We start from the raw sequence: 26,202 nt of genomic DNA on the forward strand, positions 1-26,202 counted from the left end.
GGAGCCAGGGTGCAGCTGCCTCTGCAGGAAGGAGATGGAGGCAGCAGAGCCCCATCCGTGATAGAATGAACACTAAAGGATGGAGGGGACCACAGCCACGCTCCCCCAGGGGTGCTGTCAGTTCCTGTGGGCAAAGGGCAGAGACCCACGCAAAACGAATTCCAGTGTCGGGCCGCAAGGGTCTGAGGGAGCCCGGTTCTGGCCCCACCAGTCAAGCTTCACCTACCTCAGACCTGCCCCAAGGCTGTTTGGGAGAGGGGTGGCTGCTGGCCTCAGCAGCCAGGCCCTATGCACTGTGGGTGCTGTGTAGGTGCTCCAGTTTCCTGCATAGGAGCCACCACCCCACCCCACACACTCCCACCCTGTGCGTTGTGTATGTACGAGTTGAAGAAGCTGAACTGACCACCTATCGGGCACCTCCTCAGCAGCCCAGACCCCTAGCACAGCCCTTGGGACAAACACAAGCAAGGTTTGAGCACTGCACACCTGCTTGCTGGAGTGTGTTGACCTGTGCTGTGGTGGGAGTGGGGAGGGGGCGGGGCTTCCTGGTGGCCCTGGGCCAGCAGTGAGAACTCACTCTGTGGACACTGGACCCGGAGGGGAAGCCATGCCTTTTAGCACCTCTGGGCCTGAGGTCACTCAGGACCAGTTGCATGTGACCTGGGGGGACCTAGGCCAGCTCCTCTCTGTCCAGGGCCTGTAGCCCTCTGGTGGCCCAAGGGCCACTGTGAGACTGGGATCTAGAGACAGGAATCAAGGATCTCATTCTTGGTAAAGGCTACTGACCTGGATCCTTAACTTCCTGGCCTGGCCACCTGGCCAAGGCCCCTCCTGGCCTCTGAGCACCTGCCCCACAAGGCAGCAACCCCTGCAGGTCTGGACCAGGTCTTAGCTGCAGGGAAGGCTGGGCTGAGGGCAGCAGTGCAGGACAGGAAGGGGCGCCAGTAGGAGGGGCCAGAAGATGGGCAAGTTGTTGGGGTCATGGAGACAGAGCTTGGGTGGCCTTCAGAATCTGCACAGAATTTCTACCTAGTGGTAGCCTGAGGCTACAGGAGTGGGGCAGCACTTCGAGGCTGGTGCTGTTCCCAGGGATCCAGAATGTAAACCCAGAGCAGTGAGAGCCCACCAGGACTGGCGGCCCCATGCTGCACACTTCTGAGAAAAACGAAGCCTGAGGACGTGGGCTCCAGGGTACCACCCTGGCCACCCGTCCATTTCCCACCAGGAGCTCCTGAGAATAGGATCCAGGCCCAGTCGGTCTGTGCAGAGCCGAGCAGAGGGGGACATGTTGTAGTCTTACGAAGTCTCCAAAAAATTCCCACATTCTTTCTGCTCCACACGGGAGCATCCAGGCAGGACACACGGGCGTAGTGAAGGAGGTGACAGAGTTTATTGAAAGTTTCGGGAAAAGTTCAAACAGCCATGATGGCCCAGGTATGAGGCAGAAGCAGAGAGGGAGAGGAACAAGAAAAAAATAATAAAATAAAGCCCTCTTCCCCTTTCCAGGCGCCTTTAAAACCTGCTGCTAACCTATGGGAGGGGAAAACCGGTGATTCCTGCCCAAAAGAGAGGAGGGAGGGGTCTGAGTGGCTCCTGGGCCCGGGTGTGGCAGCTCGAGTCACCCCCACCCCATGAATAATCTGCACATATTTGAAAACAAGGCTGAACGTGAAGAATGCTCAACCTGAAACACAAATTTTATTTTTTCCCAGTACTGGGGTTTGAACTCAGGGCCTACACCTTGGGCCACTCCACCAGCCCTTTTTTGTGAAGGGTGTTTTTGAGGTAGTCTTGGGAACTATTTCCCTGGGCTGGCTTCAGACTGTAATCTTCCTTATCTCTGCCTCCTGAGTAGCTGGGATTACAGGTGTGAGCCACAGTGCCCAGCCTGAAATACAATATTAACTCATATTTTTTTAATTATTATTGTTGTACTGGGGGTACCAAGTACATTTACCAACGTTACACAGACATCGTAGTTGAATTCTCATCCTCTCCGTCATTCTTTGTCTGCCCTCCCCCGCAAAGTCATATGTTTTAAGAGTTCTGAACTTCTCCTGTTTTAGCCTGCCTCAGACACACCACAAACTCCCAGAGACACAAAGACACAAACCCACCCCAGAGCCAGACACCTATGAGACAGAGAGACCCCTGGAAACCTCCATTATGACCTCCCTGTGACCTTAAAGATCGAAAAGAAGAAAAAACAGAGCCAGCAGTCTTGGCAATGTCAGCACCTGCCCTGCCACCCTCGGAACAAGACCTGGCTCTTCGGGGGCCCCTGTCCCAGCTGTCCTGCTATCCTCACTGTCCCTCTCTAAAACTTCGGCTCCTCTGGGCCCCTTGGAGCCCAGACTGAGACCGAACCTGGTGACGGGACAGGACCAGGAGCTGAGTATGGGGACAGAACCTTGACCCTGAGTAGGCTGTGGGGGCCACCTGTCCCGTGGAGCCTGGTTTGAGGGCAGCAGGCACCAGCACGATGTGAAGGGGGCGGGCCTGGGGGCAGCTCCGGCACCCAGGGCGGTGGCCTGAGTACGAATTTTCTGATTCCATGTGCATTGTCCGAGCACACAGCCTTTGCGAAAGTCATGAACTCTGAGCACCAAGTGCAAGAAAGTACAATCCTACAAACTGGCTTGTTTTCCTCTCTTTTCTTTTTGAGTCAAACTTCGGGAAGAGGAGATAGAGGTTGAACACAGAGAGCTATGCAATCCCACTATGACTTTTTTTTCTTTTTCTTTTTCTTTTTTTTTGCAGTCCTGGGGTTTGAACTCAGGGCTTCACACTTGTTAGGCAGGCGCTCTGCCATTCACCACTGATCTTCGTGGTATGGAAAACGTTCATAGAATCTGTTACTGGAAAAATAGCTCTGGTGAATATCGTGCATCCAGCAGCAGAACTCAGGCAAAAGTAGTTTGTTAAGAAAGGAGCGTTCTTTCGACAGAGACTGCAAGCGGGTTGCCTCAAGGGAAAGAATGACAGGTCAGCTTTTAACCTTGGAATATTTACTGAGAAACTCTTACCTTTGGGTCCTTTTGGCCCGTGGGATGACTTCCTGGGTTTGGGTCACTGTCTTGTTAAGTAAGAGACATACTGACTAATCTTCTAGTTAGAGATTTTCTGTTTGAAATTCCTAACCTTTGCTCTGTTAGTCTGAGTCTCTATTTTGTTAAATTTACCTAAGTAAACTCCCAGTGCCAGGTCTAGCTGATGTTTGGTGTGCGGATTAATTTCTCTTGGGTAGAGTGAATTAAACTTCAAATCATCCTGTGATAACCCTGGGTTCTGGCTACCTGATTTTTTTTTTTAGGCACTGGGATTTGAACTCAGGGCCCTGGGCTTGCAAGGTAGACCTCTACCATTTGAGTCACTCCAACAGCCCTTTTTTTGTGAAGGTTTTTTTGAGATAGGGTTTCAAGGACTATTTTCCCGGGCTGGCTTCAATCCTCCTCATTTCTACCTCCTGAGCAGCTGGGATTACAGGCGTGAGCCACCGGGGCACCTGGTTACAATGATTTTTTCCTTTCTTCTTCATGTGGCCACCACTTAAAAAAAATGTGTAACTACTACCTACACAATCCACACAAAACACTACCAGAAAAATTGTCAAATGACAGAAACTGATTGTTCAAGGGAAGAATATAAATAGCCGATAAGTGATAAATGAGTTGGTTGCTAGTGGCTCACACCTGTAGTTCTAGCTACTCAGGAGGCAGAGATCAGGAGGATCCTGGTTCAAAGCCAGCCCAAGCAGTTTGTGAGATTCTATCTTGAAAATAACCAACACAAAACAGGGTTGGTGGAGTAGCTCAAGTGGTAGAGCGCCTGCCCAGCAAGCATGAAGTCCTGAGTTCAAACCCCAGTACCACAAAAAAAAAAAAAAAAAGACTCCCACTCTGGTCAAATTAGCAGAGGCTTAAAGTCAATTAATCCTTCAACTGAGAAGAGAGGACCCTGGCCAGACAATTCTCTTTCACCACCAAACTCCACTTGGAATCCTGACAAAGGTCAAAGACTGAAGACTAAACTCCCAACAAATCAGATAAGCACACATGGTGGTTGCCTAGCAAGTGTGAGGTCCTGAGTTCAAACCCCAGTGCCGCCAAAAAAAAAAAAACCAACCTCATTTCAGAGAAACACACAGACCAGTTGTCATGGTATCCCTCAGTGGGGAAGTGACTCATGGTGCCTCCCCGAGTAGCCACTGGAAAAGTGTCAACCTGCAGGAGGTGCTATCACCTGTGCTGTGGGCAGCACTGACAGGGACCAGAGAGAAGCCCAGGTAGACATAAATGATGACCACAGGAGGAAGAAATCACAAGGTCTCAGACAGAAAACATTGCAATTAAATCTCCCTAGTCCACCAAGGTCATGGGATTGTCACAAGATGGTTTTGGGTCCCTCACCCACCTAAAGGTTAATGAAAGGCTTTATTCAAACACAACAGATCTTCAACTTAACAAAAGGCTCAGGCCCTAAAACAGACTGTAGAAGTCAGGTGGACTCCATAATCCTTTATACCTCGTAAAGCTGTAAACCTCTCCTGGCCTCAGTTACCCCGTGGCTTACTGGTAACCTCAGCTGGACCTGAGGCAGGTCCACACAGGGAGAGACTGGGACTCTTATGATTTATTTTTATTTTTATTTTATTTTATTTGGGGGGGGGTACACTGGTTTTAAAAGCACCTGGATACAGGAAGAGCTCGCTCTCTTCCTCTCTGCCTCATACCTGGCCCATCATGGTCTTTTGTAACCTTTTTCCCTAATGGTTGAAAGACTTTTCACCCTTGCTAACTCTACACCTCCTGCCTGGATGCGTCCATGTCGGTCATAAGACTCTGGACTTCCCGTTTATCAGTTGTTACAACAGGATTACACATGGGAATTTTTTACGGGCCATCTCAATAACTTCTCAAATGCAAAGGTTAAGATTGTCATTCTCACCCTATACATGACCAGGTTTCAGCCTATTGAGTTTTTTTTTTTCCTTTTTTGTGGAACTACGGTTTGAACTCAGTGCTTTGAGCTTGCAAAGCGGGCACTCTACAGCTGGAGCCACACTTCTAGTTCATTTTTGGTCTGGTTATTTTGGAGATGGTGTTGGAATTAAAGACCCTCCGGTGCCGAAAACAGACACACAGAGACAGAAAATCTTGATCGACAGGGTGCAAGCATGTGCTCACTCCAGCTAAGCAACATGCAAGCACAAAATGGCTGACAGTGGCTCTCCTTACATCCCTGACTCAGTCGTACCCGTTCCTCACATGGGATTTGTCCAGGTCAGAGGTTCACAGTCTCCCTCGACTGGCTAAAAGGCTTGGGGGATGGGTTAGGGCATGCAGTCTGGCAGGCAATGGAGTTGTACAGGAATCCAGAAGAAGAGGCAAGGACCCTTTAAACATGCAAGTCACCTGAGATGGCAACCTGAGGAATTTTTAAGTAGTCTAAGAGGGTAACAAATACTTTGATAGAAAAGATCGTTTTTCTTGTATTTCCCCCCTCTTTTAATTTAAATTCTTTTCTTCAAACTCATTTAGCAGCCATCAGCTCTCATGTTCTGCATTTCTAATGGGAACAAGTTATTTTGGTAGGGCAGGGTGACTGTTTGGGGAGGGCTGTCTCAATTAACTGCTGTATTAGTCCTCAGACACAAGGAATTACGCAGAATCCTACTAAAATTAAAACTCCAGCCACTACAATCAAGGAGGTTAAGATTGAGGTCATCCAGCCCTTCCATCTTCCAAACCAATTTTCCATTAAGTCAGTGAAGGGATCATTTATATCAGGGGCTGTATTATTTGATATATATGTGTAACATGAAACTCCAATCGTTATGTAAACTCCTCCCTTTTTGTCTGATGCTAACCTGTTCTCCCAAGCATCTGGCTAGTTGGTCCCAATTGCTCTGCTATATTCCTTTGATGGCATGCCTGGTATAGTTGGTTATAATTGTTGTGAGAATAAGACTCAAACCCAGGTGGTTGGAGGAAAGGAAGATTTATTACACTAGCAGGCCGGCACCCTGGATCTCTCCAAAAATGTCACCAGCCCCACAGCTCAGGGCTTTGGGGTTTTTATGCCTCAGAATGTGGAAGCAAGCAATCGGGGAGAACAAAAGCAGACGTGGCAGTGAGCCTCTCTCTAGGAGGTTACAACATATCTCACTAGCACAAGTGACAACTTATCTCACTAGCACAAGTGACAACATATCTCACTAGCACAAGGTTACAGCACACCACACTAGCACATCTGTGAAACCACCCGGCCTGGGGAGGGAGCTTGCCTTCAGATCTTTCCCTGGGTTTCTTTATCATAATAAATATAATTAACCCAGTCGACATTTTTGTTTATAGTGGACCACCTGAAGAGTGCTGATTCAAATCCTGCTTCAATTTGATTTCTGGCTTTGAATTCGTTTGGCACCCTCTAGGAACCCCAATGGCATCAATGTAAATGTGGGGATCAAGGGAGCTTCGCGGTTGGCTGCAGTGTCTGTGTCTATGTCTCTCCTTTTTCTAGGTGTTGTGGCACAGACCGGGGATCTAAATGCTAGGATGAAAGGGATTGTCAACTGCACCAAAGCACAGGTGCCTGCCCAGTTACTTGGGAGAGTCTCACGTAAAGGTCCTCCGCAGAACCACCAGACATCGGCTCTGCCCACCGCGAGTGTGGACTGGTTTGTGAGGCTGTTGAAGGACTGGCTTTCACTGTATCTTGTCAGGTTCCCCACATTTGTGAATTGTCCCCCTGTCTGGTGAGACATGGGGCCTAATAGTCCTCAGGGGCTGGCCCACAGGACCTCTGACCTCTGGGAACAGTAGTGACAGTGTCTGGCAGGATTCATTACCCCAAGTCTTGGCACCCTAAAACAGAGCCAACATGCAGCACATTCCATCTGGGTCCGAGGACCATCCTAATAAAAACGGGACCACCTGAGACTCTGGTCTCCCAGTAGTACAAGCATAGCAATTGCTCTATTTAATGTGCGGACAGCATTTTATCCATTCCATCCCAGCATTTGTATCCCTGTACCCAATTTCAATGCCACAGCTTGTCTTAGGTCCTTGACTTCTACTACAGCTACCTGAGTTCGACTGTTGTACAAACATGGAGGTAATGTTGGAGTGGAGGTAGAACTGGTGTCACCTGGGAGGGGTTGGGAGCTACATGGAGCTCAAAGGCACCTAACAGCTCTGTCCCCGAGACATCTGCCCCAACCCATATCTATGAAATATAGATGGTTCTCATGCCATACTCCAAGGGCTTTCTGTGACTAATCTAAGTGGGTTCCATTGTTTAGCTTTACAAGTAGGAGAGGGGTGTGTCTGAAACAGCTGTAATTTCAACTGTAGTCTGTTAAAAGACTGTTGATTGTTCTGGACGGTGGAAATTGGAGTCTTACCAGTGTCTCAGGGTCCTTAGGATTGTCATAAAGGGGAGAAGTGTATTCTTTTTTTTTTATGTATTTTATTTATTTATTTATTATTCATATGTGCCTACAAGGCTTGGGTCATTTCTCCCCCCTGCCCCCACGCCCTCCCTTACCACCCACTCCGCCCCCTCCCTCTCCCCCCTACCCCCTCAATACCCGGCAGAAACTATTTTGCCCTTATTTCTAATTTTGTTGTAGAGAGAGCATAAGCGATAATAGGAAGGAACCCTTGTTTGTGTGTGCTGGTTGAGATAAGGATAAGCTACACAGGGAGTTGACTCACATGAGAAGTGTATTCTTTATACCCAGTGTTTCACCCCACGTCCGTCCACTCTGGACGATACCAGCTTCCCTGTGGGTTCTGGGATGGGGCATAAATAAAAGGAATATCCTTGGAGCTGGAGTTGGGACATAAGGCCTCCACAAGGAAGGATCTGGCATGCATTGAATTCAACAGTTAAGGGAAAACTACTCTGAGTTACATTGATAATAAGCATATAATTTCCCAAATGAAAGGGAAAGAATATTTTCACTATAGTCTTTTAAAAGTCACTTTGGTGTTGCCTGGATGTGAGCGCACAGCCCATTGTTCCTTCTGGTCAGGTGAGGCGCCATCTTTACCCGTGTGTGATGAGTCCATCCCTGCTCCGTGGTCTGGAAGTCTGTCTCCGTGGTCAGCAGGATCAGGAAGGGTCCTTCCCAAGCTGGCTCAAGCTTATTTTCTTTACAGGTCTTGACCAGCACGTGATCGCCAGGCTGGAGCAGATGAATGGGAAGGTCAAGTGGGGGAGCCTGTGCTAACAACCCCTTTTTCCTAAGAGAAAGTAAGGTAGAGGCAATCCAAGTATATAATTTTTGAGGAAAAGTCTGGTTTCAAAGGTAGGCACATCGGGAACGGAGCTAAGGTAAGGAAGACCATAAAACATTTCATAAGGGGAGAGGCCAATGTCCTTCTGAGGGGCCGTCCCTATCCTGAGTAGTGCTATGGGAAGGCATTTAATCCAAGGTAATCTGTTCTCTAAGTCTAATTTATTGGGCTGATTTTTAAGAGTCTGATTTAGAGCAGACAATTCACAAGTCTGTGCTGACCAGTTGTTAGGGAGTCAGCCTGATTCTATTACAGTCAAGTCCTTCCCATTATGTCTTTTTCTCTCAATTACCAGACAAGATCTGCCCACAAAGAAATGGAACCCAGTCTGGAAAGGCGTTTCCCTGAGGTCCGGCTTTACTTTCATTTGGCATTCAGTAAAATCTCAACATCTGTGTGTGGGGGTCCTCCTTCCAGCCTCCCCTTTCAAGAAAGTGGCTGGGTTTGGGGATTCATCAATAGGAACAGTCAGGTCATCCTTTTCTAGCAAGACAGCCTCATACTTCAGGATCCTGGAATCCGTCAGGCATCTGCCCACTTCTGGTTTGAGACTGTCCTAACTTGATGGGGAGTGCTAATAAGTAGGTTCCCCCAAAGGTGATTTCTCTACTTTCTTCCCTTAGAAGGGCTATAGCCACTGATGCCTGAATGCACTCAGGCCAACTTCAGGTGACAGGATCTAGGAATTTAGATAAGACCACACGCTGACATTGACCCCAATGTTTTTGGGTTAACACCCTGAGGGCAACTCCCTTATTTACATTCACAAGGAGGTGAAAAGTCTGTTCAAGAGAGGGCTAGCACCAGAGCTGTGATAAGGGCTTGTTTGTATTTTATTCCTTTTTACATGTAAACTGATTTCTAATTGGGTCATTAGATCTCTTCCAAACAGGTTGGCACCTGCCTCAGGGACTAGAGAAATTATATCTTAGTGGTCCTGTCTTGGAAATAAACATCTGTTTCTTGTAATATTTTAACTGGAACCGTTCTCCCTTTACCCCGGAAATTAGCATCCTCTCTCGGGAATAGATTGAACCGCTGGGCAGAAGACAGAGGGAGGATCTGGAAGCCTATGAGTCAATCAGGAAGGTGACAACTTCACATTGTGGTCCCCATTTCTAAATTTATCAAGGGCTCTGAGTGGGACCTGTCAAGGTAAATGAGCCCCTAGGCTCCTATTCTTCATCAAAGGGCATTAAGGGAACAGTTTCCTACACTGTCTTTCCCATTCTGGACATTCTTTAAGTGTCCAGTCTCACCACATTTAAAGCACTTATTTCCCCTTCTTCTTTGTTTCATCTTCTGACTTTCTGGTCTCTTATACCCCATGAGGGAGGCTGGGCTGGTTGAGGTCCAATAGGATATTGGTTTGCCCTTTCCCTATTAACCTGCTTCCAATAGGGTACTGATTTGACCTTTCCCTATTAATTGCTCGATTGTGGATAACATGATCTTTGGTTTTTGGTTTTGCTTTTCTTCCCCTCTCCTTACGTATACCTTTTGTGCCTCTCCTAATAATTCCTCTATGGATCTATTTTTGCAATTTTCTAGTTTTTGTAATTTCAAGCAGAAGCCTGAGGGGCTGGGAGTTGAAGGGGGTGGAGGTGAGAGTCAGAAGCCTGGAGGGTAGGTCTGGGGCCGGCTCTGGTGCCTGAGCTGGAGGAAGAGCAGACCAAAGGGGGGGTGGGGGGGCAGGGAGCAGAGTAAATCCCATTCAGAATGGGGTTTTGGGTTTTGGTTTTTTTTCTTCTTGAAGTGGAAACAGGAGTACAGGACTCTGTCACCAACAGAGGGCATATTCCATCTCCCGAGTGACTGAGCGCTTGTCGCTAACATGCTCAATCAACAGTTGACAGACCCGGTCCTCATCAGACTCAAACTTTGGCCAAAAAAACCCAATCTTTAAGATCCGTTTAAAAACAAGAGTATTTAACCATTCTTTGTTTCTTTTTCCCTATAGTACGGGGGCTGTCATCCCAATATTTTAATATCTTCCCTAGGGGGCTCTCAGAGGGTATTTTATCCTGGCCTTTGTTTCCTGGCCCCCCTCTGTGTTGCCTTTATTTCCCGTTTCTCCCTTCCGGTTGACTGTGCTCTGTCTATCAGGAGCTCAACCGGGCCCCCCTTGCCCTGGAGGTTTCTTGCACTCTGATTCTTTTTTGCTTTGTCTGTCTCTGCCCACGTTCTTCCTGGGAGCTTGGGGCACCTCTTGGTAGCCTGCAGGTCAGTATAAGCTGCTGACCTGGATCTAATTCCACCTTAAACAGTATGATGTCGCCTCAGAACCGCGGATCACGACTTCGCTTTCCCTGCGTGTCACCTGACACACACATCTCAGTCACACATCACACAGCTTCCAGTATCCTGACCACCAAGACATTACTTGGTCACCCCTGTGATGTTTCTTGTTCAGCTGGGGGTCCTTCCCAGGAAGGGAAGGCACTGAGACTCTCTTGACATTTCAAAATCATTAAAATACGCCATCCCACATGAAATGTAAGCAGTTCAGGGTGTTATAAATTTGTTTTTGACCCATAATCAGCTGTTAGCAGTTGTTGGAGAGTTTTAGATATTCCTCAGCTCTTGGGTACATAGGGCGCTGCCTCAGGTGCCACAAAAGAACCATGATGAGTAAGAACATAGTAAAGTGACTTACTAGGAAGGCAGAACTAGACCTCCAGGGTGAGGAGGACAATTTAGGTAACGATTGACTTTGAGGCTGGGGGTGTGGCTTAAGTTGTAGAGCTTTTGCCTAGCAAGCTCAAAGCCTTGAGATTAAAACCAAAACCCCTCCACCAAAAAAAAAAAAAAAAAAAAGTGACATTGAGGAACTTGTGGGGACATGGGGTTTTATCTGTTAGGTCCCTGGCATTCTTGGGACAGACAGAAGGTCCCGAGGCTAGCACCCAAACAAAACTCAGGAACTTCCAGTTACTCAACTAGCCAGTATAGTCGACCTGTTCTATTTTCTGGTGATCGCAGATGATCGGAGACCAGAGACTCTCTCCCTCCCCCATGGCTTGGCCCCTCCTATAAAGCCCACTACCCATTTCAGACAAGCTGCTGCTCCCTGACCTGAGGGTCAGCCCAGCAGTCTGTAATAAATCTTTCTTTTCCACATGTGGTGTGACCTTTATCTGGCAGTTCCTTATATTTTCCAATAGGATGGGGTGACTAGCTGGGGCAAAATTGATAGCCCTCCTCTTCTGGCCCACCCCAAATGGTCACTTTGCAGAGGCTGCCTGGGTATGAGCAAGCACACCCATGTACATTTGCTCCTTCCCGGTTTAACCTTAATATGAGAAGTGGGTTCCATCAGGAGGACAAAAGCCATTATCTTAATCATTGGCCCAGGGTGTAGGCCATGTGAGCATTTTACATTTTCTGGGGTTTTTTTTTTTTGCTTTTTTTTGCAGTATTATGTTCCAACTCAAGGCCTTGCACCTGCTAGGCAAGAACTCTACCACTTGAGCCATGGCTCCAGCCCTCATATATATTTTTTTTTCTTCCCCCTGTACTGGGGCTTGAACTTAGGGCTTACACCTTAGGCCACTCCACCAGTCCTTTTTTGTGAAGGGTTTTTTAGAGATAGGGTCTCATGGAACTATTTACCAGGGGCTGGTTCTGAACCTTGAGCCTCCTGATCTCTGCCTCCTGAGTAGCTGGGATTACAGCCATGAGCCACTGGGACCTGGCTCCTCATACGGGGGTTTTAGAATGGAGTCTTGTAGTAGGATATTCCCTGGTCCTGCTCATGCCTGCCTTACTGCCTATGCTAATACTACTTGCTGAATTAGGTTGGGATTTTAGGAAAGTGTGTCAGGTGGGTGCCAGGGGAGTCATTAATATAGCAGCAAACAGCCTGTCCCATTGTAAGAAAAACGATCTTTTCTATCAAAGTATTTGTTACCCTCTTAGACTACTTAAAAATTCCTCAGGTTGCCATCTCAGGTGACTTGCATGTTTAAAGGGTCCTTGCCTCTTTTTCTGGATTCCTGTACAACTCCATTGCCTGCCAGACTGCATGCCCTAACCCATCCCCCAAGCCTTTTAGCCAGTCGAGGGAGACTGTGAACCTCTGACCTGGACAAATCCCATGTGAGGAACGGGTACGACTGAGTCAGGGATGTAAGGAGGAGCCACTGTCAGCCATTTTGTGCTTGCATGTTGCTTAGCTGGAGTGAGCACATGCTTGCACCCTGTTGATCAAGAGAAATGGCCTTGTCAAGATTTTCTGTCTCTTGTGTGTCTGTTTTCGGCACCGGAGGGTCTTTAATTCCAACACCATGTTAGCTTTTTTTCTTTTCTTCAGTACTGGAATTGAACTCAGGTTCTGATGTTTGCTAGGCAAGCACTTTACCACTTGAGTCGGGCCCCTGGCCCTTTTGTTTTTATTTTGCGTTTTTTTTTTTTTTCCTGGTGGGATTGGAGTTTGAACTCAGGGCTTCCTATTTCACTTTTGACATAGGGTTTCCCTAACATTGCCCTGAATATTCTGGAACTTGAGCTCCTCCTGCCTTTGTCCCTCAAGCAGCTGAGATTATTAGGTGTGAACCACACCATAGCCAAGATCATCAGACACTCCAGATTCCTTTTCAAGTCCATTGTTGAAAATCTGCGGGTTCCAAACAAAAAGAACCATTCGTTAAAGTCCTAAGGCTTTTCTTAGAGGACAGCTTAAGTTAGGGGATCTATGGCCGGGTGTGTCCAGCCTTGGCACATTTCAGGATTTGTGAAGTCATCTGGATCTGGATGGATGGTGTGCTGTATTTTCTGGTGTTCTGGGGATTCCTATTTAAGGAACTCTAACTTCACTTCTGTTTTTTCCTTTTTCTTTTTAAGTCTGTGTAGCCAAGGCCGGTTTGGAACTCAGGATCCTCCTGCCTCAGCCTCCTAAGTGCTGGGATAACAGGAGTGGGCCAACCTCCCCCGCTTTTTTTGTTGTGTATTTTCCATCTTCAGGACCGAGTCTCTACACCAGCAAACAAGGGCCATTCTTCCCCAGCTCTCCCGAAGGCCATCATGAGGAGACCAGGACCGCAGCTCGCCAGCCCCACCTGCGGGCACCACGGGGGAATCAGGGGGAGGAAGTTGTCCATGAACTACTCCTGGCCACGACTGAATGAAAAACTTTATTAACTTCAAAATAACCAAAGAAAAGCTAGCGAAGGGCTGACAAACGAAACCTTCTAAAAGAACACTCAGCCATAAAGGGAAGTAGCTGAGCAGTCCCGGGCGCTCGGTGCACCCGCCGGCCAGCAGGTGCAACGCATGCGTCGTCTGGCCTGGGAGGCGGGTCCTCTGGGGCTCAGCCAATCAGCACCTCCCTCTCCAGGACGCAGCCTCGGCCCCGCCCCCGCAGCCCGGGCTCCTGGCTTTTGTTGAGACTGGGTCCCTCGAGCTCGTTGGATCCCGCAGCAAACTCCTTTGTCTTCTAAGTTAGGCCTATTTGGCGTATTTTCTGTTCTCTGAAGCACAAACTGGGCCCGTGACTTAAAGGTCGGCGCAGCTTGACCCGCCTAGTGGAGCAGTCCTGGCAGTACGACCCTCCCCTCCCGACTGCGGTGGTACGGTCTGGAGAGGGCTACGGAGCGGTCGCGGGGGGGGCCGACACCGCCTTGCCCTCCCCTCCGGCTCAGCTCCGGTGGATCGGTCCGGAAGGTACCAACGTGCGCTGTCGGGGAGCGCTGGGGTTCAGCAGCACTGCCCCCCCGCCCGGCCGCTGTGGTACGGACCAGAAAGTGCCAATGTGCTCTGCGGCCGCCGGCGGCGCTGTAGTTCAGCTGCAGGTCTCAGCCGGGCGACGGGCGCCCTCGGGGTGGCTAGGAGTCGGCCGTGGCTTCCCGTGCGTCACTTCCGGCCCCCGCCTTGAGTGACGGGGCTTCTGAGCCCCGACTTGCCTGGCTTGCGGACCCCCCCTGGGGGCGTACGACCCTTTGCTGCTCCCTTGGCGTCAAGCTCCTGCGCTCCCGTCCGCGCTGCCCCCGGCTCCGCTGGGCGCTCCTTGGTCCCGGGCCGCGCGGGGATCCAGCCGACCCCTATGCCTGGAGCCGACCCGGCACCCCCGTCCCGGACGCGCACGGAGGCCCCGCCGGCGCCGGGGCGCGTGGAGGCGCGCGGCCGGCTGCCCCGCGCGCCGCCCCGGGGCCGCGCCGGCGGGAGACGTGGATGAGCGCAGGTCCGCGGCCACCCTGCCCACGCCGGGCTGTCCTGGCGGGGCCTCCGTGCGCCAGCCCGGCCGCCCCCTTCCTCGGGAGCCCCGGCCCCGCCACGTTGGGGTTCGTCTGCCTGGAGACCCGGCCTCCGTCCCGCCACGCGGGTCCAGGACGCAGGTAGGGCAGGGACGCCTGTAGGCCTGCGACACGGGTAGGCGGGACACCTGTGGGTCGGGGACACGGGTAGGCGGGACACCTGTGGACCGGGACAGTAGTTGGGCGGGACACGGGCGGGCTGCAGGCTTGGTTTTGTGCTCGGCTCGGAGGGGATAGGGCAGCAGATACCCGTGCAAAGGCACAGTGATCTAAGACGCTCCTTCCTCTGTTGGCAGCAAACTGCTGGAAAGGGAAAAGTGCAGATCGGACAGAGGCTGACCTGTGCTGGACCCTGTGGACTGTTCATTTTGTACATTGGGCTGGGATAACTCCCAGCCAGGTCCCAAGCTGCCACTTCATTCTAGTAGGCAGGTGGTTTTTCTTGAACTAGTATATTTTGGGGATTTTTACAAAGAAGCAATTTCTCTGCAATACACATGCTCTGAATTTTTTGTAACTCATTGCATTCTGCAGCAAAAGAATAAAACAAAAAGTGAAACACTACTTGGAAAGCAGACTGCTTGGGCTTTTTAAGGTTTTTTGACCAATGGACCGCAATGTGCTTTACTAAACATGAACTTGAAAAAAAGCATTTTAAGGACACTTAAATGCAAGAAGGGACATTAACAGAGCAAACAAGTTTTTAAATGAAGGTAGCCCATTTTCTTTCTTTCTTTCTTTCTTTCTTTGTGGTTTGTTGGGTGAACTCAGTGCCTACACCTTGAGCCACTCCATCAGCCCCTATCTGGTTTTTTTTTTCCAGATAGGATCTCCTGAAGTATTTGCCTGGGCTGACTTTGAACTGCGATCTTCCTAATCTCTACCTCCTGAGTTGGCTAGGATTATAGGCGTGAGCTACCGGCATCCTGCTCTTTTTCTTTTTTCTTGGATAGCACTGGGGTTTGAACTCAGGCTAGGCAAGTGCTCCTACTGCTTGAGCCATTTTGAGATAGGGTTTCTGGAACTATTTGCCCAGGGCTGGCTTCCAACCATGATCCTCCTGGTCTCTGCCTCCTGAGTAGCTAGGACTACAGGCATGAGCCACTGGTGCCCAACTGCCCATTTTCAATGCTGAGAAATTAAAAAATGTAGAGAGAAGAATGTAGTGGATCTCAGAGTTCCCCTCCCAGAGCTGCAGCTGGTGACACGTGGTGTGTTCTGAACAGTTTGTACCTGTAAACTTGGATCATGCTGCACAAACTACCCTAAGAATATGGAGGGTGAATTGTGTAGCATTGGTGGTGGGACTGCCCTGAATTCCTTTGTGTGGACATCTGGGACTTGCAGTTTTTCCATTTTATTTATCCTTATTGTTTCTTGGTGACGCTGGGGTTTAAGCTCAGAGCCTCATGCTTGCTGGGCAGGCGCTAGCACTTGAGCAATGTCCCTGATCCCCTTTTGTTTTAGTCATTTTTCAGGTAGGGTCTTACATGTTTGCCAGGGCTGGCCTGAACTATGATCTTCCTACCTGTGTCTCCCGCATAGCTAGGTAACAGGCGAATGCCACCAAACTTGGTGCTGATTGAGATGGGGCTTGCACAATTTTTGCCTGGGCTGGCCTTGAATCAAGGTCTTCCTGATCTCTACTTCCAGAGTAGCTGGAATTACAGTTGTGAGCCAGTGGACCTGGCCCAGCGTCTCCATTTTAAAAGCAAAGCTGACTGGGCACAGTAGTGCACTACAGAGGGGCCCTTTGCTGGGTTGTTTGCATAGGGTAAACTCTCATAGGTGGAATTTCTGAATTCCCATGTGTAGGATTTGTAGACTTAATACATTTTGTCTAAAATGCCATACTGACGTGTTGAACCAATCTGTATGTCCTGACCAGGTGTTTGAAAACATCCTGACTTGCTCGTACCAGAAGAGAGATTCTTTCTTTTTTTTTTTTGGATGGCTCTGGGGTTTGAAGTCAGGGCCTCATGCTTCCTAGGCGTGCACTCTTCCATTAGCTCTTTTTTTGTGATGGGTTTTTTCAAGATAGACTCTTCAGAAGAATTTGCCCAGGGCTGACTTCAAACTGCAATCCTTCTGATCTCTGCCTTCTGAGTATTTTAGGATTAGAGGCATGAGGCACTGGTGCTCAACTGGAAGAGAGATTCTTAACATGGGGTCCGCAGGCTTAGAATTTAGGAAAACTGATTACTGGCTGGGGTAGAAACCAATGCCTTTGTCAGTAATCTCGCTGATGTCTTCCCTGGGTGAAGCAGTTTGCACTGTGGTACTGTTGGTTCCTCCAACTTTGCCCCAGCCTCCTCCCCATACATCCCAAGCTCAGCACCGTGTAGTTGGTTATGCCTTTAGCCTGCTGTACACTTTCCTGATGAGGACTCTAGGCAGAAGGGTCAAGAGCCAGGCCTTGGCCCAGCGAAGGAGGTGTATTAGCCAACCCTTAGGGCCGGAGGGCACAGTTACAGTTTAGTTTCTGTCTGTTCTCCTGGATGTGCTTTATAACCTGAGAGGGAGATGATGACTCAGACCTTTATGACCAGTGCTCCACAAACCTCAGTTTCAAGTTCGGTTGCTCTGTCTGGCTTGCAGGCCCACACAGGTGAGGTCAGCCATTGGTTATTCAGAGCAGTTTATCATTGCCACATCCCTGCTGACCCTGAATCTTTTGCAGGACAAGAACTGCTTTTCTCTGAAGGCGACTTAAATCTCTGGGCTAAGGACGGACAGACCGTGGAAACCCAGGGGCCAGGACTGGTGAGTAGGACTCTGCGCCAGGGCCTGGCATAGCTAGATGGTGGGCCCCAAGGGTTTTTGCTGCCTTCCCAGAGGCTGCTCCAGACTTAGCCTCTAGACAAGTCACAGGTGGTAAAGGTTGCTTTCTTTTGTCACAGGCACTGATGTTGAGAGGTCTGTGCTATCACCCATATGTGAGTTGCTGCACTGTATTTGTTTCTGCCATATTTTTCACTTTTTGTTTTTTTGGTGGCACTGGGGTTTGAACCCATGGTCTCAACACTTGCTAGCCAGGCGCTCTTACCACTTGAGCCATTTGGACAGCCCTTTTTTGTGATGGGTTTTTTTTGAGATAGAGTCTCACAAACTATTTTCCTGGGGCTGGCTTTGAGCCGGGATCCTCCTGATCTCTGCTTCTGGAGTCGCTAAGATTACAGGCTTGAGCCACTGGCTTCCAGCTACGGTTTTCACTTTTGCCACCATCCAATATTTCACCTTGTGAAAACTCCACAATCACAAACTTAGCCAGTGTCAGGAGTGGCTGTGGAAAGCCCCCTCAGTGGTGTGACTCTTCATGTCCCCAGCTGCCATGAGAGTGAAGCTGGTAGGCAGCCTCTGAGATGACCTTGTGACTCCATGGTACCCTTTCCAGTGTGGGCTCCACCCAGAGTCTTGCTTCTCAACCGCAGGAGTGAAGGGTGGGGTAACAGAAGGACTCTGATGAAAGCCTGTTACCAGGTTGTGATGTTTTCTGTGGAGGGGCAGCAGGAGGCTTCTGCCACTGGCTAGCAAGGACTGAGCTCTGTGCACGGGCACAGAAGTGGACCCAGCCGTGGCTGTGGCTGGTCCAGCCTTGGCATGATACTCATTCTGGCCAATAGCTGGCTTTGCTGGAGACTCAGCCAGAGGCACAGCAAGGCTACCCCAATTCCTGACCCTCGGAAACTGGGGCCATGAGTGCTCAGGTCCCTGCTAGCGTGGAGCACCTGGTGTGTGACCTTTCATCCTGCTTAACTGGTCATTTGAAAATTCTTTCCTGGAGGGTGACTTTGTCATGCTTCTATCTTTATAGATTCTGAGCATGAATCCTTTGTCATATATGACTGTCTTCTCCCCATTTGTGGCTTGTCATTTCACTTTGTGGTATATTTTGATGAAATAAAAAAAATATATTTTTAGAGAAGGGGGGGGTCTTTCTGTGTGCCCCAGGCTGGCCTTGAACTTTCGATCCTCCTGCCTGAGCTGCTGACTGCTGAGACTGCAGCTGTGCACCACTACACCCAGGTCTCAGAAGTTCTTCATTTAGTCAGCTTAGTCCATTTTCTTCCAACCTTTTTTTTTTTGTGAGACTGGGGCTTAAACTCAGGGCTTCATACTTGCAAAACAGGTGCTCTACTGTTTGAGCCACACCTGCAGTCCATTTTGCTTGGTTACTTTTTAGAGAGGGGAGGGTCTCACAGACTATTTGCTGGGCTGGCCTTGAACTGCAATCTTCCCAGTCTCAGCCTTGCAAGTTGCTAAGATTATGTGTGTGAGCCACCCGCACTGGCTGATTTGGTCAAAGATAATATTTTCCTATTTTAGGGTTAGGAAGACAATTTCCCCAGACTTAAAGTTTGACATATTTAAGTTTTACAGAAGAGATACTTAGGAGCTGTGCTGCCTGGGTTCAATCCTGACCCAGTCCTACGGAGGTATCTCTTCAACTGGTGTCTAGTGAGCGAGGTAGAGCCCTCGCTCTACCTCAATCAAGCTAGTAGAGCGTGGGCATGGCTCTATTAGAGCCCTTTGCTCAGACCCTGGATTCCATCCCCATCACCACAAAACCCCGTCATTCAGTCAGGACCTTGCCAGGTACTAGATGAACGTTAAGTTGTTGTTGTGTTTGTTGTGTATGGATGTAGACCAAGTCCTGATTTCTTTTCTGTTTTGTGTTTTTGAGACAGGGTCTTATTCAGTAGGCCAGGCTGGCCTCAAACTCATGACCCTCCTGCCTCAGCCTCCAGAGTGCTGAGATTGTAGGCTTTTTTTTTTTATTTTTTCTGACTCAGTCGACTATCCTAGTAATAGACTGATGAGGGCTTTGGCCTTTCTTCAGTGGTCCACAATAGCACTTAAGGTTCTCCACTAACCTGTGTGCTCACATTGTGAAATGGCACTGAAATGGCACCTGTCTGATAGGATCAGACCCTCCTTTGTCTCCTGCAAGGTCTTCTTTATTATCTTTCACCTTTTGCACTTTTGTACTTTTCCCTCTGTAATTAGTGTGTGCCTATAACGTCTGCCTTTTCCAGGTGGACACACTTGGAGAGAGTAGAGCCTGTTGTTTCTGGGAATTACCTGGGCATCCCAGGGTCCATTGATGAATCTTGCCAGAGTGGTGTGTCCTTACAATTATTTCATTATGATGGTTGACAAATGGTGATTTTGTAATTCTATCATTCCTCTTAACAAGGATCAGTTAATCCACAAGCTGTCCTCACACCCTGTCCCAGACCAACATCACACAGCTTGTTCCACTTCCTCTCTCTGGATTCATAACTGACCTCACTAAGGACTCTGGTTCCCATTATCTGCAGTATTTACTTACTGCTCAATTCAGAATTCCTAACTCTTCACCTGGGAACAAGCAAGGCTGTGCTTTGTCCTGGTGACCTGTGATCTGTCCTGTGGGATCTGTTCTCTGTCCTATGGGGCCTGTGCTCTGTCATGGGGGACTTGTGCTCTGTTGGGGACCTGTGCTGTGTCTTGTGGGTGACCTGTGTTCAGAACCTTTCCTGGTCTTTGATAATCTGTGTATCATCACAGCATATCTTTCACTTAGGATATGCTGTAATTCCAAGCCTCCTAGTTTCATCAGTTCTGTCGTGCCCTGTGTGTTTTGAGGTTTGTCTGACATCTAGTTCTGCATCTGAGGCAAGAGCAGCCTGCATGCTGTGTTGCTCCTTCTTACTCCTGGGGTCAGGAAGCACCTGAAGTTGCTGCACCTCATGTCTGGTGGGTTTTTTGTTGTTGTTTTACAGTACTGAAGCTTGAATTCAGGGCCTTCACCTTGAGCCACTCCACCAGCCCTATTTTTGTGAAGGGTTTTTTGAGGTAGGGTTTCGCAGAACTATTTACCTAGTCTGGCTTTGAACTGCAATCCTCCTGATCTCTGCCTCCTGAGTAGCTAGGATTACAGGTGTGAGCCACCGGTGCCCGCCTGTCTGGTGGTTTTAATTGACCACTTGGTTTTGGTAGCACCTGCCAGCTTTTCAGCTTTTCCAGGAGAAGTTGTGCTTTTCCCCCCTGCAATGAGTAAACAGCTCGTGGGCAGTGTTTGATAGGATGTAAATCTGTCATCAGGTTTTATGAGTTACATGTTCCATCTCTACGTGCTCTGCCTGGTCCCTTCCTATCAGTGGAGTTGGTTTTGATGGCCTCTCTTGCTTCCTCTGCTTGATCAGTCATGTACTGTATGGCAGCTTTGGGACTGCTGTCCTCAGGCCATTGTCTTGGGCTGGTGGCTTCCCTGGAGCCACAGGCAAATGCTCCTCCCCCTGACCACCTCACAGTTGGCCTTTGATCTTTGATCATCATTGATCTGTGTCTGCCAAGGTCCTCAGGCCTGATTTGTACAAGTTTACCTCCAAAGAGGATTTGCTCATCCCCTGTCCTCTTTGTCTTCTGCTGAGCCCTAGCAGCACCCCTAGATCAGCCTGATCATCCCACCCCGCTTTCAGCTTCCTGTGGTTCTTGCCAGTGGGTCCTTGGAGCCTCCCTACATTGCCTGGGCACCAGAATCCCCCACTGCTGTCTCTGACCAGGGCAGTTGTGCCATGAGGAGCTTCCCAGGAGTTGTTCGCCTGCCCTCAGCAAGGAAGCAGGAGGCCCCTGGTGAGATTGTGCTTTCACTATCCTGTTCTTACCCCCAAGGGCCCTTTGGGGTTATTTTAAAGAGGAATCTCTTGGTTTGAGGATCCTAGCCACAGCTGGCTACCTTGGGCCTCTTCTACAGACAGCCTCCTCCCCACACTGCTAGTGTTTTCTTTCTTTTTCCTTAATGTCCCTGCTGGTCTTTCCCCAGTTTCCAGTGACCACTGCAGGCCAATGGGAAGTTCAGAGGCTACTGTAATGCATTCTTTGCCTAGGCTTATCTTGGGTCCCAAGCCTGTCCTGGTGCTGTCCAGCTCCCTGGAGATTCTCTGGGCCCTGCCTGGAGGGCAGAGCCCTGGCTGCTCTTCTAGGTACTCTGCTTTCCCCTCAGGGCTCGTGGCCTCCATCACACCTCCTGCACAGGGCGGGGGTCTGAGGCTGCTTCTCAACAGTATCCCTCACTTATGCCCCGTGAGCCCTGGGCATTGGTCGGGAGTCAGCAGGTGCTTACCTGCCTAGGCCTCGGTACCCTTGTATTCAGTCCACCTTCAGAGGTTCACATTTATGTTTTGGGGTGCTAAGACACAGACTCTGGCCCGAGGCATTTGGACTCAGAAAAGCAGCCTCTTGGTGGAGTCCAAGGTCAGGCTGGTGGCCCTGGCTGACAGAAGCTGCCTTCCCTTTCACCTGGCCTTCCTCCCTCACAGCCCTGTTGGGTCACTATTGGACTGGGAGGGCTGTTTGTGAAGACGTTGATTGTCATGAAAACACGTGTACTGGGGGTGAGCATCCAGCATGGGTGCTCCCGGGTCTCCTGGGCCCTGCTGTGGATCTAGTGGTCAGCAACCTGAGTCTGTTGATGGAGCCCAGGTCCCCACCTGTTTCACACCATTCTGGAAGCCCAAATTCATCTGATTACCACTGCATGGCTGATGGTCAAGGAGAGGACATGTTGTACGTTACAGGTGCTGCTCTTGTCTTAAAAGTTAGGTCCAGGTGTCTGCGAGCTCACGCCTAGCTTCTTTCCTGCCTCAGCCAGTATACCGCCTTCATCACTGTGCTATGGCAGCAGCAGCCCTGGCCCGCAGCCCCACCGTCACGGCCACTATCCAGTCAGCTTGCTGTTATTTCCATGGGTCACATGAGACAGATGAGGAGTTTGATGCTTGCTGGGTGATATATTTCAACAAGCCAGACATAGATGCCTGGGAATTGCATAAAGGGATGAACACTCTTGTTGGCTATGATCTGGTTCCAGAACCCAAAATCATTGATGCTGCTTTGCAAGCTTGCAGCTATTTGCTAGTGCTGTTCGCATCCTAGAGGTTGTTAAGGACAAAGCAGGACCTCATAAGGAAATCTATCCCAGGAACTTAGACCAACTTTAAAAGAACTGGGAATCTCCACTCCAGAGGAACTGGGCCTTGACATCTCTGGGCTTCCCACAGATTTATTGGTATTGCTACTTGATTGTATACGGTCACCTGGAAATGCTGGTGATAACATATACTACCTTATTTGAACAAGTTTTCCTTTATTGAGTATCAAACCATGTAATGATAACTTGGACTTTAATAAAAGGGAAATGCATTTGAACTGAAAAAAATAGTTGGGTTTATTGGACTGGAGGTGTGGTTCAAGTGGTAGAGCACCTGTTTTGTAAGCACAAAGTCCTGAGTTCAAACCTCAGTCCCACCAAAAAAAAAAAAAGTTGGGTCTTTATTTTTTTCTGGCCTGGAGTTTGAACTCAGAGTTTCATACTTGCAAGGCAGGTGCTCTACCACTTGAGCCATTGCTCTAACTCCAGGAGTGGGTCTTGAAAGACACTATACAACACCCCAGGACATTGTTCACAGCAGCATGTGCATATCTTCACCAATGCTGAGAAGTTAGACAGACTCTGGTGAATTCCACACTTGACCTTCTGTAGGTTATCAAGTCTTCCTGGGCACCAGCTCTGTTTGCTGAAGACATGGCCAGGCAGAACTCATGGGAGGCAGAGCCGCCCCTTCAAGCACATCCTTGGGGGTGGGACTGTGGTGCCACTTCACTGAGGCCTGAATGGGGAAGGGCAGGGAAGGAGGTAAGTCAGAGCCTGTGAATACCACCCTGGTCTACATCCACTGGGCTGCACTGCTGCTTGCTTGCTTGCTTTTTTTTTTTTTAAGCAGTACTGGGGTTTGAACTCACTCTCACACTTGCTAAGCCAGGCACTCTACCACTTGAGCCACTCTGCTAGCCTTTTTTTGTGTTGGATGTTTTCAATGTAGAGTTTCACAAACTATTTGCATTGGCTGGCTTTGAAATGTCTACTGATCTCCTGATCTCTGCCTCCTAAGTAGCTAGGATTACAGGTGTGAGCCAGCCACTGCACGTGGCTACTGCTGCTTGTTTGATGGCCTGTTCGCTGTCTTTGGCCATCCTGCTGCCCCATCCACACTAGACTCCAGGACATTCCATGGCAGCTTTTTGTCCCCAACCTCTCTCCAGATGTCCTTGTGAGTGGGGACTGCAAAGCAAGCTGAGGCAGGGCAGGACAAGCAGCTCAGCTGTGTGGCACATGTGAGACAGCCAAGCCCACTGGGTCCCCTAAAGGGTGCCCAGCACTGACCACAGCTCGGGGTGTGCACAAGGGCAGGTGGGCTCCTCTGTCCTACATCTTGTGTCCTCTCGCGGAGCTCAGGAGACTGTTTCTGTGACATAGCATGAAATATATTTGGCCTTATCCCTGGTTCCTAGCACAGAACTCTTAAAAACCCTTGAAATTTCTTGAGCAGAGGAAGGAGTTGTGGTACTCACAATGGACTTGTCAGATCCCACCTGAGTTTATACTGCTGAGATGAATCAGGCCCGTGGACAGTCAGGAGAAGGCTAGCCTCCTGTTTAGGTGATGAGAGGGAAAGGGCTGCACCTCCAGACCTATATACTGGTCTCTTCAAGATGGGATCTGGAGATCAAACCCCATAAAAACTTTTGAACTGGGCTGAGGACATTGCTTAGTGGTAGAGTACCTGCCTAGCAAGCACGAGGCACTGAATTCAAATCCCAGAACTGAAAAAAAAGAAAAAAGAAAAACCCATCTTGAATAACGAGGTGAAGGAGACTTGATGACTCTTCCTACACTGCCCAGAGGGCAGAGCCCTGCATGTCTCTGGCTGTTCATCAGTTTCTTTGGTAACAAGGTAAGGAAGCCTAGTGTTTCCCTGGATCTGTGAGCAAATGGTGTGGATGTGAGGAAGATGTCATTGGGACCCTGATTTATAGCCTTTCAGTCAGAAGCACAGGTCCTGGCCTGGGGCTGCCACTGGCTTTGAAATGGGGATGGCCCCCATGTAGATAGTCAGACTGAACTGGGCCATGTATACTCAGCTGGCATCCCCTGCTGAGTTGACATAGAGACAGCCCCAGATCTGGAGCCAGAAGCATTGGGTTGTGTGTGAATGGAGACAGATCCTCTTCTAGGTATAAACTGCAGCTCACAGTACAGTTTAGAAAAGAGCACAGAGCCTTTCCACCTTTGACCGTGTGCCACTTTCCCAATGAGACAGCTGTGTTTCACGCTTAAGAACTGGGTGAATTTTTGTTCCTAAACAATATGTAGTGCTTGGACATATTTAACGTTTCTTTACAGACCCATATTGTACCTTTCCAACTTTCTAATGCCTATGTGTTTGAGGCCCACCCTAGGGGCATGTGTGGCTTCTGTTTGGTGAAGGTGCTGTTGACATTTAGGTTGTGTCCTACCTTGTTTGCTACTAACAAAAGGTGCTACATTACATAACCATCTTAAGGCACACACGTTCCCTGGGGCAGCTTGGCTCTCTTATTAAGTCACCTCAGTGAAGTGCTTTGTTAATTTAATTTCGTTGTTCCCTGTTACCTGCAATGGCAGAGAGTCTCGCATGTGGAGTGCAGGGATTCCAGGTGTGTGCCACCAGGCCTGGCTTACAATGCCTCTTGAAAAGTCACATTCAGGCAGTTCCCATCTGCAGAGTGTTGGCATTTTTACTGGCACATATTTCCAATAAGGGACAGTCAGTGCAGTGAGCTGACTGGGGTGGTGCCACACAGGCTGGTCTGGGTACCCTTGAATTATCAAGGGAGCTGAGACAGTGTGAAACTTGGACATCCTTTGAGGCTCTCGGGCTCCCCTGGTCAGGAGGACTGGGTCCCTTCTTTCTGTGTCTGGTTGCAGCTCATTCATTTGAACATGCCGTGGAATTGTGAGCGTCTGCTGGTTTTTGCAGTGGGAGAGGTTTATGTGGGAAGGTCAGGCTCCACTCTTTCTTTGGCCGATGGGGACATGGATGCTGGGGGTGCAGATGTTCCTTGGGGAGAGAGAGAACAGGGAAAACTGACTGGACAGTTGGTCTCAGACCTAGTGCAGCAGAGGCATGGGTGCACAGGTTGGCACAGTATCTCCTGATGTTAAGTGTGTGCACATTCCATGACCAGCATGTCCACTTCAGGGTACAGCCCAATAGAACTGTACAGAAGGGACACCAAGATGTTCCTAGTAGCATGGAACACGTGTTTCTTAGAGGGTACATACCCTGATCTGTTTTATCGACAAAATATCACACAGTATTGAGGTGAAGGAATGATTGCTGGTGAGCATGGATGAGTCTTGTTTCAAATCAGCATCTTTGTGAAGTTTTTGGTACAAGGAGAACACGAGTGTCAGTGTGGGATACAGACTTCTTGCATTTCTTACCACCAGTCATGAGCAATGACTTGTTGCCTCCCTTGGCCAGTGGGTTACTGACACAGCTACTTAGTAGGCACACAGCCTCACCAGAGATGAAGGCTGTTGATTTTGAGGAGAGCAAGGATTTGTTGCTGGTGGTAGTTTTGCCTGAAAAGTTGTGCATTTTTCATATGCAAATTAAAAACACTGTCCTGGCAGTAGGAGATGGGCAAGGGCGAGCGGAGGAATGTACACATCTTTAGTTCAAACCTTACTTGTAGTGTCAAATAGGAAACTTGCTCTTGTTACCACCCATACCCAGGACACAGAGCTCTGTCCACCACTGTGCTTGTGGACGCGATTG

The 26,202-nt window shown here is 49.2% G+C and overlaps 1 protein-coding gene across 8 annotated transcripts in view; it reads left to right on the forward strand.

Moving 5' to 3' along the window:
• Positions 1-14,494: 14,494 nt before the first annotated feature.
• Slc35e2b (solute carrier family 35 member E2B) overlaps positions 14,495-26,202 on the forward strand; it is a 29,162-nt gene continuing 17,454 nt past the window's right edge. For 5 of the 8 annotated variants that reach the window (XM_074081583.1, XM_074081587.1, XM_074081588.1 and 2 more), the window contains exons 1-2: positions 14,495-14,635; positions 17,235-17,317. The gene's annotated coding sequence lies outside the window, so the exon portion shown is untranslated. Of the gene's footprint in view, positions 14,636-16,567; positions 17,163-17,234; positions 17,318-20,682; positions 21,173-26,202 lie in introns of those variants that run through there. The other 3 variants (XM_074081584.1, XM_074081586.1, XM_074081585.1) reach the window with 3 other exon arrangements.

The sequence above is a fragment of the Castor canadensis genome, chromosome 7, assembly GCF_047511655.1.
Source record: "Castor canadensis chromosome 7, mCasCan1.hap1v2, whole genome shotgun sequence".
Taxonomy (NCBI): Eukaryota; Metazoa; Chordata; class Mammalia; order Rodentia; family Castoridae; genus Castor; species Castor canadensis.